This window comes from Salmo salar, chromosome 12 (assembly GCF_965601325.2).
Source record: "Salmo salar chromosome 12, fSalSal1, whole genome shotgun sequence".
NCBI lineage: Eukaryota > Metazoa > Chordata > Actinopteri > Salmoniformes > Salmonidae > Salmo > Salmo salar.
Window position 1 is genome coordinate 34,737,320 of NC_138302.1, and position 15,181 is coordinate 34,752,500.

Genomic DNA, 15,181 nt, shown 5'->3' on the forward strand with positions numbered 1-15,181 from the left:
AATATGGATTATTTCAAACAAAAATATTTTTTCTTGTGGAAGTAGCAGTCCTGGGAGTGCATTCTGACGAAGATCAGCAAAGGTAAGAGAATATTTCTAATACTAATTCTGAATAGCTCACCGTGATGGCTGAGCTATGTACTCAGAATATTGAAAAATGTGCTTTCTCCGTAAAGCTATTTTAAAATCTGACAAAGCGGTTGCATCCAGGAGTAGTCTATCTATAATTCTTTAAAAAAATTGTTATATATTTTGTCAACGTTTATGATAAGTATTTTTGTAAATTGATGTGCACATTCACCGGCCGTTTTGGTGGGAATACATTTTCTGAACATCACGCGCCAATGTAAAATGCTGTTTTTGGATATAAATATGAACTTTATCGAACAAAATATACATGTATTGTGTAACATATGTCCTAGGAATGTCATCTGATGGAGATCGTCAAAGGTTAGTGCTTCACTCAGCTGTGTTTTGGGTTTTATTGACTCAAGTCCTTGCTTGGAAAATGGCTGTGTGATTATTTTTGTCTATGTACTCTCCTAACATAATCTAATGTTTTGCTTTCGCTGTAAAGCCTTTTTGAAATCGGACAATGTGGTTATATCAAGGAGAAGTGTATCTTTAAAATGGTGTAAAATAGTTGTATGTTTGAGAAAGTTGAATTATGACATTTTGTTGTTTTTGAATTTGCCGCCCTGATATTTCACTGGCTGTGTCCCACTGGCTAGCGTCCCACGTAGCCCATAGAAGTTGAAGTTAACCGCATTTATTGTAATTGTGACACATAACTACTGTAGTAGTCCATAGGCTATTAACTAAGGCCCATTGCTCCACTTTATTAATAACTTTTGACGAAAAGTGAAACTTTTAATTCTGCTCACATTGGCACAGAGGACATCCTATAAGGGTCAAAGGTCAAGCTAATTTAGATCATATGCAGTTAATTAATCTCTGTGTCAATTAATCAGAGAAAGACAAATGTACTTTTTAGTGCCTCAGACAATCCAATCACTCTATTGTGCAATGACCTTGGTTCAGTATGGGTCGTTCTTTGAAGACCATTCTCATATGATTGAGCCTTTTTTCCCACAAGGATAAAAAGAGGGATGCTCATTGGCTTATCATTTCCTGACTGTCTCATGATCGGTTCCATCCATTGTTCTGTCACGCAACAGCCACGTCAAAATTGGTCCCATACTAGCTCCTGAGCTGTGTCATGTGATTTACAATTTCCACTTACAGTAACCTGCACTCATTCTTTCTCACAGCTGTGAATACCTTGGCATATACATATACACTATTTCTTTAATCCCTTTAGTGCTATTTAAACATTATCAACGTACTTGTCATGTGATTATTGCATTACAGCCATAATATTCTAGATACTTGTACTGTACCCAGCTAGCACATTTGTTTTCTTAGAAGTTGTGGGAATGTAAATTCACTGTTAGTCTACACCTGTTGTTTACAAAGCATATGACAAATAAAATTTGATTTGAAGTTGTTCGAACGTCCCATTGGTCCTGGGAATGAAGCCATAAGTTTCCTGACCGGTTAAACGGAACGTTTTTTTACGTTCTGAGAACGGAAGTGAACATTTTGCCTGTTCTGGGAACATACATTAGTTCGATTGCATGGAGGTTCAGAGTACATTGTACTATGGTTCCCTGAAAGTTTTCCTGGGAGGTTTTATTAACATTCTGAGAACAGAAATTATACTGTAGGTTATTTGGAGGTTTTTAATAACTTTGTTGAACTTTCACTGAATGTTTCAATAACACTTTTAATTACACTGCTAGCTTAGTTTGGGTTAACTGTTTCGAACATGGAAATCCATTTGCTTAAGCATTAATCATGCAAACACATCCTTTTATTGTGGCACGGCATCAGTGAGATTCTAACCTATGGTCTCCTGTTGTCTATCCATGGAATAATTCCACTGGCCAAGAGGATGGAGCTAGCATGCCATGTTTTTTTTTACTTATACAAAGCTGTTCGTTTTTGTATATTGAAACAGACCCCCTTACAAAGTAAACAAGCACTCATTAAGATCAGGTGTGGCCAATTAGTAGGCGCGGCCAACACACCTGAACACACTTAACAAGATAGAGGATAGCAAGAGTTTTGTTGATGCTGAGAAAGGAATGTTTATGTTTTTACATAACATTCTTAGAACGTTCTTTGAACATTACTACTGTTTTCTTGTGGTTTTTATGGAAAGTTTTCTTAATGTTCTGAGAACATAACTTTAAATAGAGCGAAGTGGAAACCTGCTGAAAGCGTTATGCTGAAGTACTGAAATTGTCACAGAAGAAAGTTGTTTCTTAACGTTCTCGGAACAATTTGAGAACATTACTATAAATAGAGCTATGACGAAACCTGTCGCAAACGTTATGCTGTACTGAAATTCCCACCTGAAAAACATATGGTTCACAGAACGTTATGTGCTAACTGGGTATCCTGCACCATTCCCAGAACGTTCCCAGAAGGTTGTATGCAAAATAACCATAGGACAACCACGCTCTTACCAATCTCTAAGAAACATATGGTTCTCAGAACATTATGTGCTAGCTGGGTAGTGCCTGATTCACACTATAGAGCCAAACCGAGCAAGGCAAAGCCGAACTGTACTAGCCTGGCTACGTATCCATAGTTACAGGAACCGTGCTGGAAAGGAAAATGTGAAAATAAAATATCCGAGCCAACACAGTACAGTTCGGGTCGGCCCTATTGTGTGAGTCAGGCATATGTGTCCTTCTAAATGACTAGCCATAATCAGACATGAATTGCGAATGAGATAATGTAGAAGTGGCATTTATATGACATGATTCCAATTTCGAACAAGGGAGGTCAGACAAGAGCAGAAAAGGGATGAGCTAAACAGCCCATCAGATCCTGTCAGAAGCCTTCCTGACACTCCTCCCGCACGCCTCAAACGCTGCCTTAAATATTCATCACTTCCTGTTCCTCATCCTCCACTTACGTTTTATTACAATTTTCAATGGTAATAAATACATTAGTAGAAAAAAGGAAATCTAACCAACTCCCTGGGGCTCTTGAACAAAGCTTCACAATTTACATGCTGTTTGTACTTCAAAATCAATTAAAAATATACAGCTGCCATCAATGTATTAATCATAAGTCCATATTTTAGGCTCGTGGCAGGCAGACATATGTACATGTCAGTCGGATAAATACATTTGTTCTTTCATGTTACAGTCGGAGGCAGGTCTCAAGATTCCCAGTGAATGCGTCTGACTTTCCTTCCTTTCTCCTCTTCTTTTAACAAGTCCAAGAGACTGGCAACCTGGCCCCTTGCACTCGTCTGTGTCCTTTTCTCCAGTTCTATCCGTCAAACAATGTCTGTCTATCCTCTTTTGAACTCAAGGGAGCCATTGAGGATGGTCAGCAAGTACGTGCTTGATCACAACATTGATTATTCATGAGCGAACCTTTGATTATCGATAGATTTTCCTATGAATTTGACAATTTTCTGTTTACCTGCAGCCAGGTATTGCGATGGATCCCTGGGCTCAGTGAAAGGAGAGTTTTGATCCTTTTGATATTTAGTTGGGCTCTCCTCTCCTTGTGCTTTGCTTTGCCTCTCTCAGAGCATCCACAAGCAGCAGACCTACAGAGATGCAATTGAAGTGAGGGAGTCTAGTCGATCTGAAGCTCAAACACAAACACATGTGAGTGCCTCGCTTGTAACATCTTCAAATGTCCTTTTAAGAAAGTTTCTCGCCAACCACATCAGTGGAGGCAAAAAAGTTACGAAACGACCTGCCAAGCAACACACACACACACACACACACACACACACATCTCCAGGTTTTTCGGATTCCTTCAATCGGAGAAGCATGTCTTAACCGCTCCCCCCTCACCCTTTTCTCTCTCTTTATTTCATTTTTTATTAAAAACATCAATCTGTGAGAATCCTGCTTTTGACATCTGTTCTGGGTTGTGATGGGCGAACTTAACGGGAGATCAATAGTGCGAGATTACTCACTCTCAGGTGGAAAGGTGAGGAGTACAGTTTAGCAGATGTTCCATGTGAAGGAGAGATGGAGGGGTGTGAGTGTGTACGTGTGTGTGTGTGTGTGTGTGTGTGTGTGTGTGTGTGTGTGTGTGTGTGTGTGTGTGTGTGTGTGTGTGTGTGTGTGTGTGTGTGTGTGTGTGTGTGTGTGTGTGTGTGTGTGAGAGAGAGAGAGGAGAGGAGAGGCTAGGTAATCCCTCTGGGAATCCTCTCACAGACTTCCACCGGATGGAAAAGGCTTGCGATGCGTTTGTGGTTTTCTTAAAGTCGGGAATATGAGCCTCAATGAGTCGGCCGTACGAGACTGTCCTTCTGATGTCTCTTTGACTTGTCTGATGGTGAGAGTTTAGTTCTTCCCATCTGTTATTTTACCCATTAAAGTATGGATATGATTCTGATCTGGGTAGAAGTTGCATGTATAGGCACAAATCCACCAAAATATCCTTGCATCATCCGCTATCCTCCCCAAGTTGTGAACTTTGAGTATGAGTAGGATTCGCTTACCCTGAACAATCCTAAATTAAACATAAAGGGGGGAATAAACAAGCGATTTCAACCTGCTCCTACAATTCTAGTGCTAATTTACTTGTCTTGACATTCAACCACCTGTAGGGGGCAAATTCAATGAGAACAGGTGTACTGAAACACAACAGTACACAGTTATTACTAAGCCTATACAAACCAATGCAGTGAGAGAAGGAACAGTGGTGGATTATCAGAACAAGATGCATCACAACAGGGTTGTGTTCATTAGGCAAACAGGAGAAAAGAGATAGAAACAGGGAGCTACTACTTGGACTTGTCCAATAAGAAACGCTCATTTTCTGTTGCAAAACCTCTTCAAACATTGCGTGCCCTAATAAACGTGACCCAGTTACCCGTGATCCTCCCAAATCTCTTTGATACCAGTGGTTGGGGTAAGGAATTAACGTGGGATTGGAGGGGAGGCGGGCGAGGCGGGGATTGGTGGGCGAGGCGGGTATTGAACAGTATTTCATCCTCATCCCAGAACTTGAACATCTGCTTTTTGTTTTAGTCACATCAACTGTTCTATCCTCCTCCACTCCACCTCTTTTTCTCCCCAATTTCAATCTTGTCTCATCGCTGCAACTCCCCAACGGCATCCGGGAGGCAAATGTCGAGTCATGTGTCCTCCAAAACATGACCCGACAAACCGTGTTTCTTAACACCCGCCCGCTTAACCCGGACCACCAATGTGTCAGAGGAAACACCGTACACCTGATGACCGAGGTCAGCCTGCAGGCACCCGGCCCGCCACAAGACCTCAGCCAAGTAAAGCCATCCCGGCCAAACCCTCCCCTAGCCCGGACGACGCTGGGCCGATTGTGCTCCGCCCTATGGGACTCCCGATCATGGCCAGTTGTGATACAGCCCGGTATCCCACTCCACCGCTTTCATTCACAGGAAATGTAATGGTGATGTTGACAGTCTCAATGTCACATGATGAATTCTGTGAGAAAATAGAAAATCTGATACCACAAGGCGATGCACAAGTGTCTGTGTGGCCAAAGCTGACCTGTGATTCGGGGGTGCAAACTTTGCACCTTCACGCACCTCACGGCCCTCAGAGACACACACACGCACACACACACACACACACACACACACACACACACACACACACACACACACACACACACACACACACACACACACACACACACACACACACTCACACTCACACTCACACACACACACACACACACACACACACCCCATCCCTCAGAAACAAACCAACCATCTCCTCAACTCAATGTCGAGTACACCATCTCCCATGTACCAGCTGGCCATTTCGGCTTGACAGAAAGCCTTTTGATAGCATGTCCTTGGTCCATATGCCTTCACGTTGCATCGCTCAGGGCAGTAAAGGGGTTTTATGTGCCATGTTTAAAGCACATCCTTTGCACAGAGAACACGTTTGCCTGTACACACAGGGTATATTAAAAAGACTCCGGCGGAGGGGAAAGGTTTGAGAAGGAAATATGTGGCCTTTGACACTTCGGAAGGATTTATTAGTGAGAGGAGACAGTGAAGGAGGTCGACCATCTTAAAGACCTAGATGAAAAGGATGCTTATCTCATCATGAGCAATGAGCACCCATGTTCTCCTTCATAGGGGCTGAAGGTTCTTTAGAGTACTCCTCTTAGCATGGTATGCGTCTCAAATGACAGCCTATTCATTTCATCGTGCACTACTTTTGACCAGAGCTCATAGGGCCAATGAGCCCCCAAATGGATCTAGTGGGCAGAAGTAGTGCACTAATTAGGGAATAGGGTACTATTTGGGACTCAACCCTAGTCCTTCAGGAGTAAAAGAAGGCCTGTAGTGTGAAGTGAAGCAGCATGTTCGTTTCTCATCTTCAACCATAACAGTGGAGCTGACAAATCTTTTTTCCCGCTATCCGTCCTCCTGCCCTTGAAAAGAACATACAGAGAGACAGCCTGGGAACTCTTAATGCTAACAACCAGAGAATCCGAGCAGAGCGAGCGACATCAAAGGGCTAACCAATTTGCACACCAGCTTACACACACCCACACATGTATACACAAACACTGTCATACATTTCTGTGAGGCATTCTCAGAAGTTCATTACAGTGCATGGGACTGTTGCCTCCCTTTGACAGGATGTGGGTTGTGTTCATTAGGCACCAAATGGACCAAACGGACTGAAACAGGGAGGGATTACCTGAACTTGTTTAATAACAAATGCTTGTTTTCCATTGCAAAACTTTTTAAAACATTGCATGCCCTAATGAACATAACCCCGACTTGACTGCATGGGAAGTAGTGTAGCGTTCACAAAAGTGTTGGGAAATCTTTCCCTACTACTAGCAAAGCTGGCTTTCCCAGTCACTCTCTATTAGTGGTCATTTCAGTTCAGGGAATAAAAAACAGCAGGAATCAGATGTTTTGAAGGATTAGTGGCCATCTCCTCTAGTCTCTGATCCCTTCACTTCAGTTGCACGAGCAGGAAACCTCCCTCCGCAGCCATCCAGTAATCTACCACTGCAATATTACACCCCAGGTCACTGCCAAGGCAAACGCAGCTAGCGCACTAGGAGATAGGATTTTCTCAATGGTTCCTGTTACCACGTATGTAGGAGAGAGGAGAGAGAGAGAGCGAGAGAGAGAGAGAGAAGAGAGATCTCACACGAGGAGTGTGGAATGAGTGGGAACGAGCGAGGGAGGAAAGGACAGATTAACGTGAGAACAGAAGAGGAGGGGGACGTGTAGGGGGGGGGATGGAGGGAGGGAGGGATGATGGATCCAAGATGTGCGAAGACAGAAAGAGTCCTGAACCGCGATGAAAGGGTTTGGGAGTCGTATTGAGTTATTCCACAAAGTCCTTGAGGAATATGATAATAATAATAATAACAGGGGATGGGAGGGCAAAGGTCAACGGTGACTTCATTATCACAGAACAGACCAAAGAGCTGTTTCACCACACAGCAAAGGTTGAAACAGCCCTTTAGCACTGGTCTAGGGACAGTTTTATATCTATAGTTAACAGTGGCCAAATTCAAGGCCAATGTGACGAAAGACAAGCGTTTCGGCACAATTCACTTGAACATGAATTGAAATCAACTACACTGTGAATTGTTGGTCAGAAATGGTCTCACCACATGTTGGAACGATTACATGACGTCATTGTGGTACAATTTCCCACCATGTGCACATGTGAGAGGAAATTATGTCACAGCCTCCAGATGGCACTGATAGACCATGGTGGGAGATACCATCTTTCTCCTAATGGAGGGGGAAGTGGTGGGGTGGGTTAGTCCCTTAAGTCTAGGGAGAAACTCATAAATTGGCTAATGAGGAATGGGTAGATCAGACACTCCATTTCCGTGACCTACACACACACACACATACACACACACACACACACACACACACACACACACACACACACCTTCTCAACAAAAAAATATGCAATCTTAATCGAGATTAACTGTGACTCACAAAGCCTGGATCAAGTCCAAAAAGACCGCTGGATATAAGAATTTTAATTAATCAAAGATCTTTTTGATGTTAATTCAGCATGAGGTAACTCGTAATTAGCCTTTGAAGCTAACAGTTTTTTTGGGGTGGGGCTGTGAAAACATTGCAAAGAATTGCAGCAAGACCTCACAAGCACATATACTTTTGCAGCCGGTAGTGTGAAAGTACGTAGGCCTACTGTGTACCGCAAACTACACACACACGGTAGACCATGCAAAGCACTGAGATTTGAGTGTTATTCACTGCCTATTCATTGTAGTTTATGTCCTAATCAGAAATGTAGACATGGTCAAACATTTTGTAGACAGACCACGTTGTCAAAATGTGACAATTTCTGTATCTGTTGCTTCAATCTTACTTACAGTATCTTCCCTGCCATAATGATTTGCCTGTAATACGCTTTATTAGATATGCAGTACATTGAGTAAGTGATAAGCAATGCTAGTATATCAGTGACCATGTGAATATTAAATTATTTGTAAGTGTTTTTAATTGTGTTTTTTAATCCTATGTTTTGTTGTTGATAAAATGGAGTTTTATTGCATATTTCTGGTGGTTTTGACCCACAGATTTGCAAATGGACCGGCAGGTCAACTCTTTATGTCTTGGCTAGCTAGCTAGCTGGCTAATGGTTCTGGTTTGAATGATGCATCTGGACACAGTACCAGCTTTTTTGTTTCACCTGGCTGCTTGTTCTTGATCTTTTGAAAACAATAATTTAGGAGTCACCTGAAGCTTGGGAGGAATGAGAGATACAGTAGAGGAATACAGTGCTGAGGCAGAGGGCTCGTGGTGAGGACGACTGGCGAGTACTCTGAACTGTGTGGGGTCAGCTTTCTGGCCCCCAGAGCTGGTGAGACATCACCCAAGTGGGCGCTACACATTGTGAAGGAGGAGAGGTCCAGTAGCTACGTGACTCAGGCTGGTTCCCAGACTAGCCCTGTACAAGTTCATCACCAGACTCTTCATCAACCATCTCCTGGACCAACCTTCCTCTGATCAAGCCATTAACTGACCCTCTCCGTCTTTGGGGGATGCATTCACTCAAACACATGGCCGCTAATGGTTGAACTACCGTAACTATAGCTAGGCTACTCATGACGATGTACTGCTTGTTGTTTTTTGGGGATTTGAGATTCTTATGAAAAGCGTTATATTAATGTAATAAATTATTATTATTTATTAATATATTATCACTGACAAATCGTGGCTTCATCTTTACATTCATGAAGTTGTAAACACATCACAAACAACCAGCAAACTGTCCTGTGTTCTCTTTGTCTGCATGCATTTCAAACGCATTTCAGTTTTTGTTTATAAATTGCTTAAGTGTTTAATCGGTGGTTTCAGAGGGGGGTGGAAACCGAAACGGAGAGGGGCTTTTAAAGTGGATTATTTTCGCAAAAGGGAAACAATTTGGGGCAAAAATAAGCACTGCTGCTAGAAATCGATGCTTCTCCCCTGGTGTACTGGGGGGATTTAACGCTGAGTGATCTGAAGTGGCGCCCTGCTGTGAAAACCTGAGTGCTTTGACTCCACATGAAACCGCTCCATCACATAGCTCCGTGTTGTACTAAAAAGCCCCTTATGAGATCATTAACAGAAGGATGAACAAACAGGGCCTAATGAGAAGGAGGATGAGAAGAAGCCGTTTGAATGAAAGAAATGAACGAAAGAAAGCTCGATTGGAATCGGAGATGCGATCACTGTTGGATCGTGGAAGGATTGAAAAGTGGATCTGTATTGTTGAAAAGTGGATCTGTATTGTTGAAAAGTGGATCTGTATTGTTGTCTCGAGTCAAGACAGAGAGACTGAAGAGGGTTAGCTGCAAGCTAAATACCTAAGGAAGAAGAGTCAAGACAGAGAGACTGAAGAGGGTTAGCTGCAAGCTAAATACCTAAGGAAGAAGAGTCAAGACAGAGAGACTGAAGAGGGTTAGCTGCAAGCTAAATACCTAAGGAAGAAGAGTCAAGACAGAGAGACTGAAGAGGGTTAGCTGCAAGCTAAATACCTAAGGAAGAAGAGTCAAGACAGAGAGACTGAAGAGGGTTAGCTGCAAGCTAAATACCTAAGGAAGAAGAGTCAAGACAGAGAGACTGAAGAGGGTTAGCTGCAAGCTAAATACCTAAGGAAGAAGAGTCAAGACAGAGGGTACGGAAGCGCTTAGAAATAAAATAAAGAAAAATACCGTTTATTTTAGTCTCATGTTATTGCATCTGTGGAACATTTCAGAGAAAACAAACATATTCCAAACAGTGTTAACCTACAGTATACATTACTTCAGCACTGCCAATAGCATGTGTAATGTATGCCCATGCATGTGTACATACAGTACATAACATCAGAGGGCCTTCCTAGTCCTTAGGCATGGGTACCCTTTAGTGTACTGAGAGCAGATAAACCTCAGACCCCTTGGAACCTGCAAGCTTTTCCAAATCGATCTCTGGTGGAGACATAGACTCGGCCCTCAAACAAACTGAAGGCCTCACCAATGAGCTCAACCTTATAGTTCTCTGAACTCAAAAGATAAAAAGAGAAGAGAAGGACTTCTACAAAACAAATTGTTTCGGAACTGGGAACTCTGTGGGAACTGAGAAAAGAAACCAGAAACCTGAAATGGACACATTGACAGTTTCCTCCTGTTAACACACACACGGGAAAACAAAGTCACTTTAATGACGCAATCAAGTTCAAACGGTAACAACGGGCAGCCCCTATGCAAAGTGACACCGCAGCGCTGTGTTGTCCCTATACACACCTGCTTGTTTCAGCAGCTCCTACGTCTTGGAAGGGTTTGCTTCATCCCCCACTTAATCTGACTCAATGATTGATTGAATAACTTTGACTTTGATTTTGAGTTTGTTATGTTACAGTCCGGGTTTCTTCTGCACTTTGAGCCACATCTATGTACTGTAATCAGCTAAATTGTTTTCCTGAGCTGGGATGTTAAATTATTGACCTGTTGATTCTTTGATTATTTCACAACACTCATAGCTTGACAAATGTTTTCTCTGACTTGCCATAACATGAAATAATCCACGAACACTGATTGAGAAATGAAGCATCAAAGGAAAGGTGTCATGTTCTCTTGAGCTACAGCTGTCATTCGTAACAGACAGGTGATGTTGATTTGTGGGCACCGCCACTAACTCAACCACTAACTCAACCATCAGGTCACTTGGGGCATCAATGGCGAAACACATGGCAACAAAGGATTAAATTGTCGTGCGATGCTACACATTAGTCCGGTTCGGGACACAATAGGATGTGACCACATGAAAAGAACAGCAAAAGCATCCGCCCTTGAAGCAGCGCTATCACAGATCTGCCAGGAAAGAAACCTTGGCCCGGTTATCACCACATGTACTGTTTCCCAACCAGTCAGCCGCATGCATAGATTAAAAGCTAGCGACATTAAAAGGTTGACCACCTGTCTCAGTCCTCTCTCTCTGGCCTACAAAGAGACCACGGGGAGATTCCCTTCCGCCGAAATGTGCCAACTGCTTCCTTTAATGTCCAGCGACTTTTTTCAGCGACTTTTTTTCCAACCACAATAGCTCACTTTGTGACCAGCGCCCAGTTTAGCTACGAGGCTACATCAAACACTGCCATCATATTGTGTCTTGCCTTCATCTCAGCTGCAAAGTGACGCACTGTTTTAAATCTGGCAAGTGGACCTCCTCAGAAGTTGTTTTCTTCATCGGCCTCAAGAGACATGAGTTGGACAAGCGAGTTTTCTCTCTGTCTTTTTCCCAAATGAGATGTTGTGGATTTTTACACTGGCTCTGGTGGTTGTTCAGTGAACATTTGAGAATTACAACATTTTGAATTAGACCATTCATATCTTAAACATGTTTTTTTGTTAAAAACAAATGGTGGTTCATGCTGTACAGTACATCATTTGACATTCTGGGCGTCAGTATCAAAGCCTCTACAAAATCCTTTCATGCGGTAGAGTTGAAAGGCAAAACTAAAACCCTTTAAAGCAATAAAACATTCAAACTGTCTTAGACTACAATACAAACCACACTGTCATGGAAATAATGTGTCAAGTACAATGTTTTCCAAGCTCTAAGATTTTGAGTTTGTACATTACTGCATGTAATATCATCTTGACTGAGATTTGGGAAAGTTTCATAGTTCATGCAAAAAAAACGTGTTTGTTAAATATTTGGGAGATAGTGACTCCCCACTGGGCAAAAACATGTTGAATCAATGTTGTTTCCATGTCATTTCAACAAAACAATTGAATGTGATGATGTTGAATCAATGTAGAAAACTGATTGGATTTGCAGAAAGTCATCAATGTAAGGGCATTTCGTCTTTTTTTCACCCAACTTTTAACCTACAGCAAATCCAATGAGATGGTGATTTTCTGTTGTTGATTTCAGATTGAATTCACGTTAGTTGACAACTCAACCAAATGTAAATCAAATCTAGACGTTGAACTGACGTCTGTGCCCAGTGGCTCACTTGCTTCATCAATCTATTGACCCAATGTTCAAATCAATCTGATACTTAAAAAAAAAAACTTGTTGGATGTTTCACAATGAATGAGTCATACGAGCTGTCAGGCAGGCCAAGGCCTTTGTCGTGGAAACCATTTAGGATGGGAGAGCCTTGACACTTGCGTTCAAGGGGCAGCTTCAGGACACATAGTATGACTTAGACCTAGAATGAGAGAAGAAGAATGTCATGTTCTAGTCGTGTAACCACCGCCCTATGAAGTCCTTCACAGAGCCAGAAAAAGAGAAGAAAACGGAGAAAATCATACTCATTTCAGAGGATGATCTCTTCTCCTCTGTACGTCTGTCATTCTCTCTCTCTCTGTCTCCCTCCGTCCGTCCGTCTTTTCCTCTCTCTCTCTCTCTCTCTCTCTCTCTCTCTCTCTCTCTCCTCTGTCTTTTCCCTCTCTTCTTCTCGCTCTCTCGCGCTCTTTGCTCAAGGCAAGCTCTTTCATCTTTTGTTCCCACCAAAACAGTCATCCGTGACACTTAGGAGTTCATTTAACTTGAATGGAAAAATAAAGACCATGCAAAGGGCCGATCCGTTCGGTATAACTAAATTACAGTAATGATGAACAGCAGAGATTATTTGAGACGCCCTATGGGTCAGTGCGAGCCCCTTTGATGGGAGTTTATCCAATTGAACACAGCACATCGCTAGAGGGAGAGAGAGAGCGAGAGAGAGGGAGAGAGAGAGAAAAAGAAAAGAGAGAGAGAGAGAGAGACAGTCAGTGTTACACCAAGTTGTGCTCGGTGTTAAATGTAACTGTACAAGTCAAAAATGGAGAGAATTACATGAAAGGCGACTTTCAACAGTGGGATTTTACAACTCAGAGAAAAGGGCTAACTGTCATCGCAGTTACTGTAAGCTCGGGCATGGTTCGTTTTTCTTCTCTGTTTTTGAAATAGAAAAGTTTTTCTTTTCTCTTCCATTTGAAATTTCCTGTAGGTCAATGTCAATAGATCAGGCCTAATGTGCAGTAGGTCCAAAAAAAAAAAATGTCGTTGTATGATTTATGTCATCTACATTGTAATGCAACCCTTCACAAGAACCACACGTGAACCCAGAAGGGATCATCAAAGAAGGTGGCGCTTTTTCCCATGCTTTTTCTCTGGTCTTGCTATTAAATATAAGAAGAGCATATTAAAGAGATCAAAGGGGATGCTGGTTTCTAGTAGTAAGGTGTTGCTCTATTTCATCTAAGGCCATCAGGCAGGAGCCACAAGGTAGGCTACTGTAACCTAACACTGACAGGTAACGGAACAAGGTTGGGCTTTCCTCTAAACACTTGTGGAAATGTCATTTGAAATATGAAATTTGAGAACTCCACAAAATGGCGGCCATCTTTTCTCGCTCCACTTCCCACAAGTGCCTGGCTATACTTCAAACCGCCGCCAACAATACCTCCTGTCTTTTTAATGTGCAGTAAACAATGAAAACACACTTCAAACGGTATCCGTTTGGCACTTGTTTTTCCTACTAGCCCAAACTGTTTATCTTAAAGGCATACATCAAGCCACCTCGATGCATTGTTTGCAAGTAAGCCACTTCCTTCTCTTTGGCTTGTGTGTATCAGGGCTGTGTCACCCTAAACCACATCTCTTTCAACGATCAATGGCAACTTCCTGCTACTGCCAAACACTATAGACATTTATCATCTTATAGACCTACTGCATATAGTTGATAGATCAGTTAGGACATGGCTGACGGAAACTCCTTTTGAGTACATTTTAGTAACATAGTATTTTATATTGATGAAGTTGAACCTGAAAAACATTCACTTTCAAGACCAATTAACCTCTGAAAATGAGAAAAATGAAATGCCTCCAGATGTTAAGAAAAAAGGAAAGAGATTATACAATGGTAATCAAATCCTACTTGAACTGCCCAGATGCATTACCAACCAAAACCGTATGATGCGAAAAAGGATTGTTTCACTTAAAAGCATGTCTTGGGTTCTGGATATCTGCCTCTCCTCGCCAGCTAGATTTGGTCCAGATGGAAGTCAAGTGAAGTAGGTCTCTCTCTCTCTCTCGCTCTCTCCCTCTCTCTCTTTCTCTCTTTCTCTGTCCATGTGTGTGTGAGAGAGAAAGAGAAAAAGAGAGCTTCGACGTGTGAGGTGGGCATAAGAGGGTTATGTGCGATTGTACAGTATCGTGTCAGTTCGTATATTCTAACCATGGCAAAAGTAATGCCATAATACCACACCTTTATTTGTGGTCTACTAAAATATGACTGAAAACCAAGCCATCATCTGGTAACCCTCTAGCAAGGGTCATCTAAAACATAACCGGACATCAATTACTCGAAATGAATTTAATTCAATAGGAAAGAAAATGGTTGTGATTATAGGTCAAACTCTCGGCTTTTAGATCTGATATCATCCAATTCCAAAGATCCTGCCAATTGGCTCTAAACCCAGCACGATTCTATAAATATTATATACGGCTCTGGCAACATTAGACATGTATCTGGTGACTTTAGAACAGCGACCAGATGTCCTTTGAAGTCCGCTGATCCCACTTTGTAGCTGACAACAAATAACACACACTTTTATTACACGGGAAACATTTGATGCTATTCACATTTCTTCCCCTAATCCTTTTAAGTTT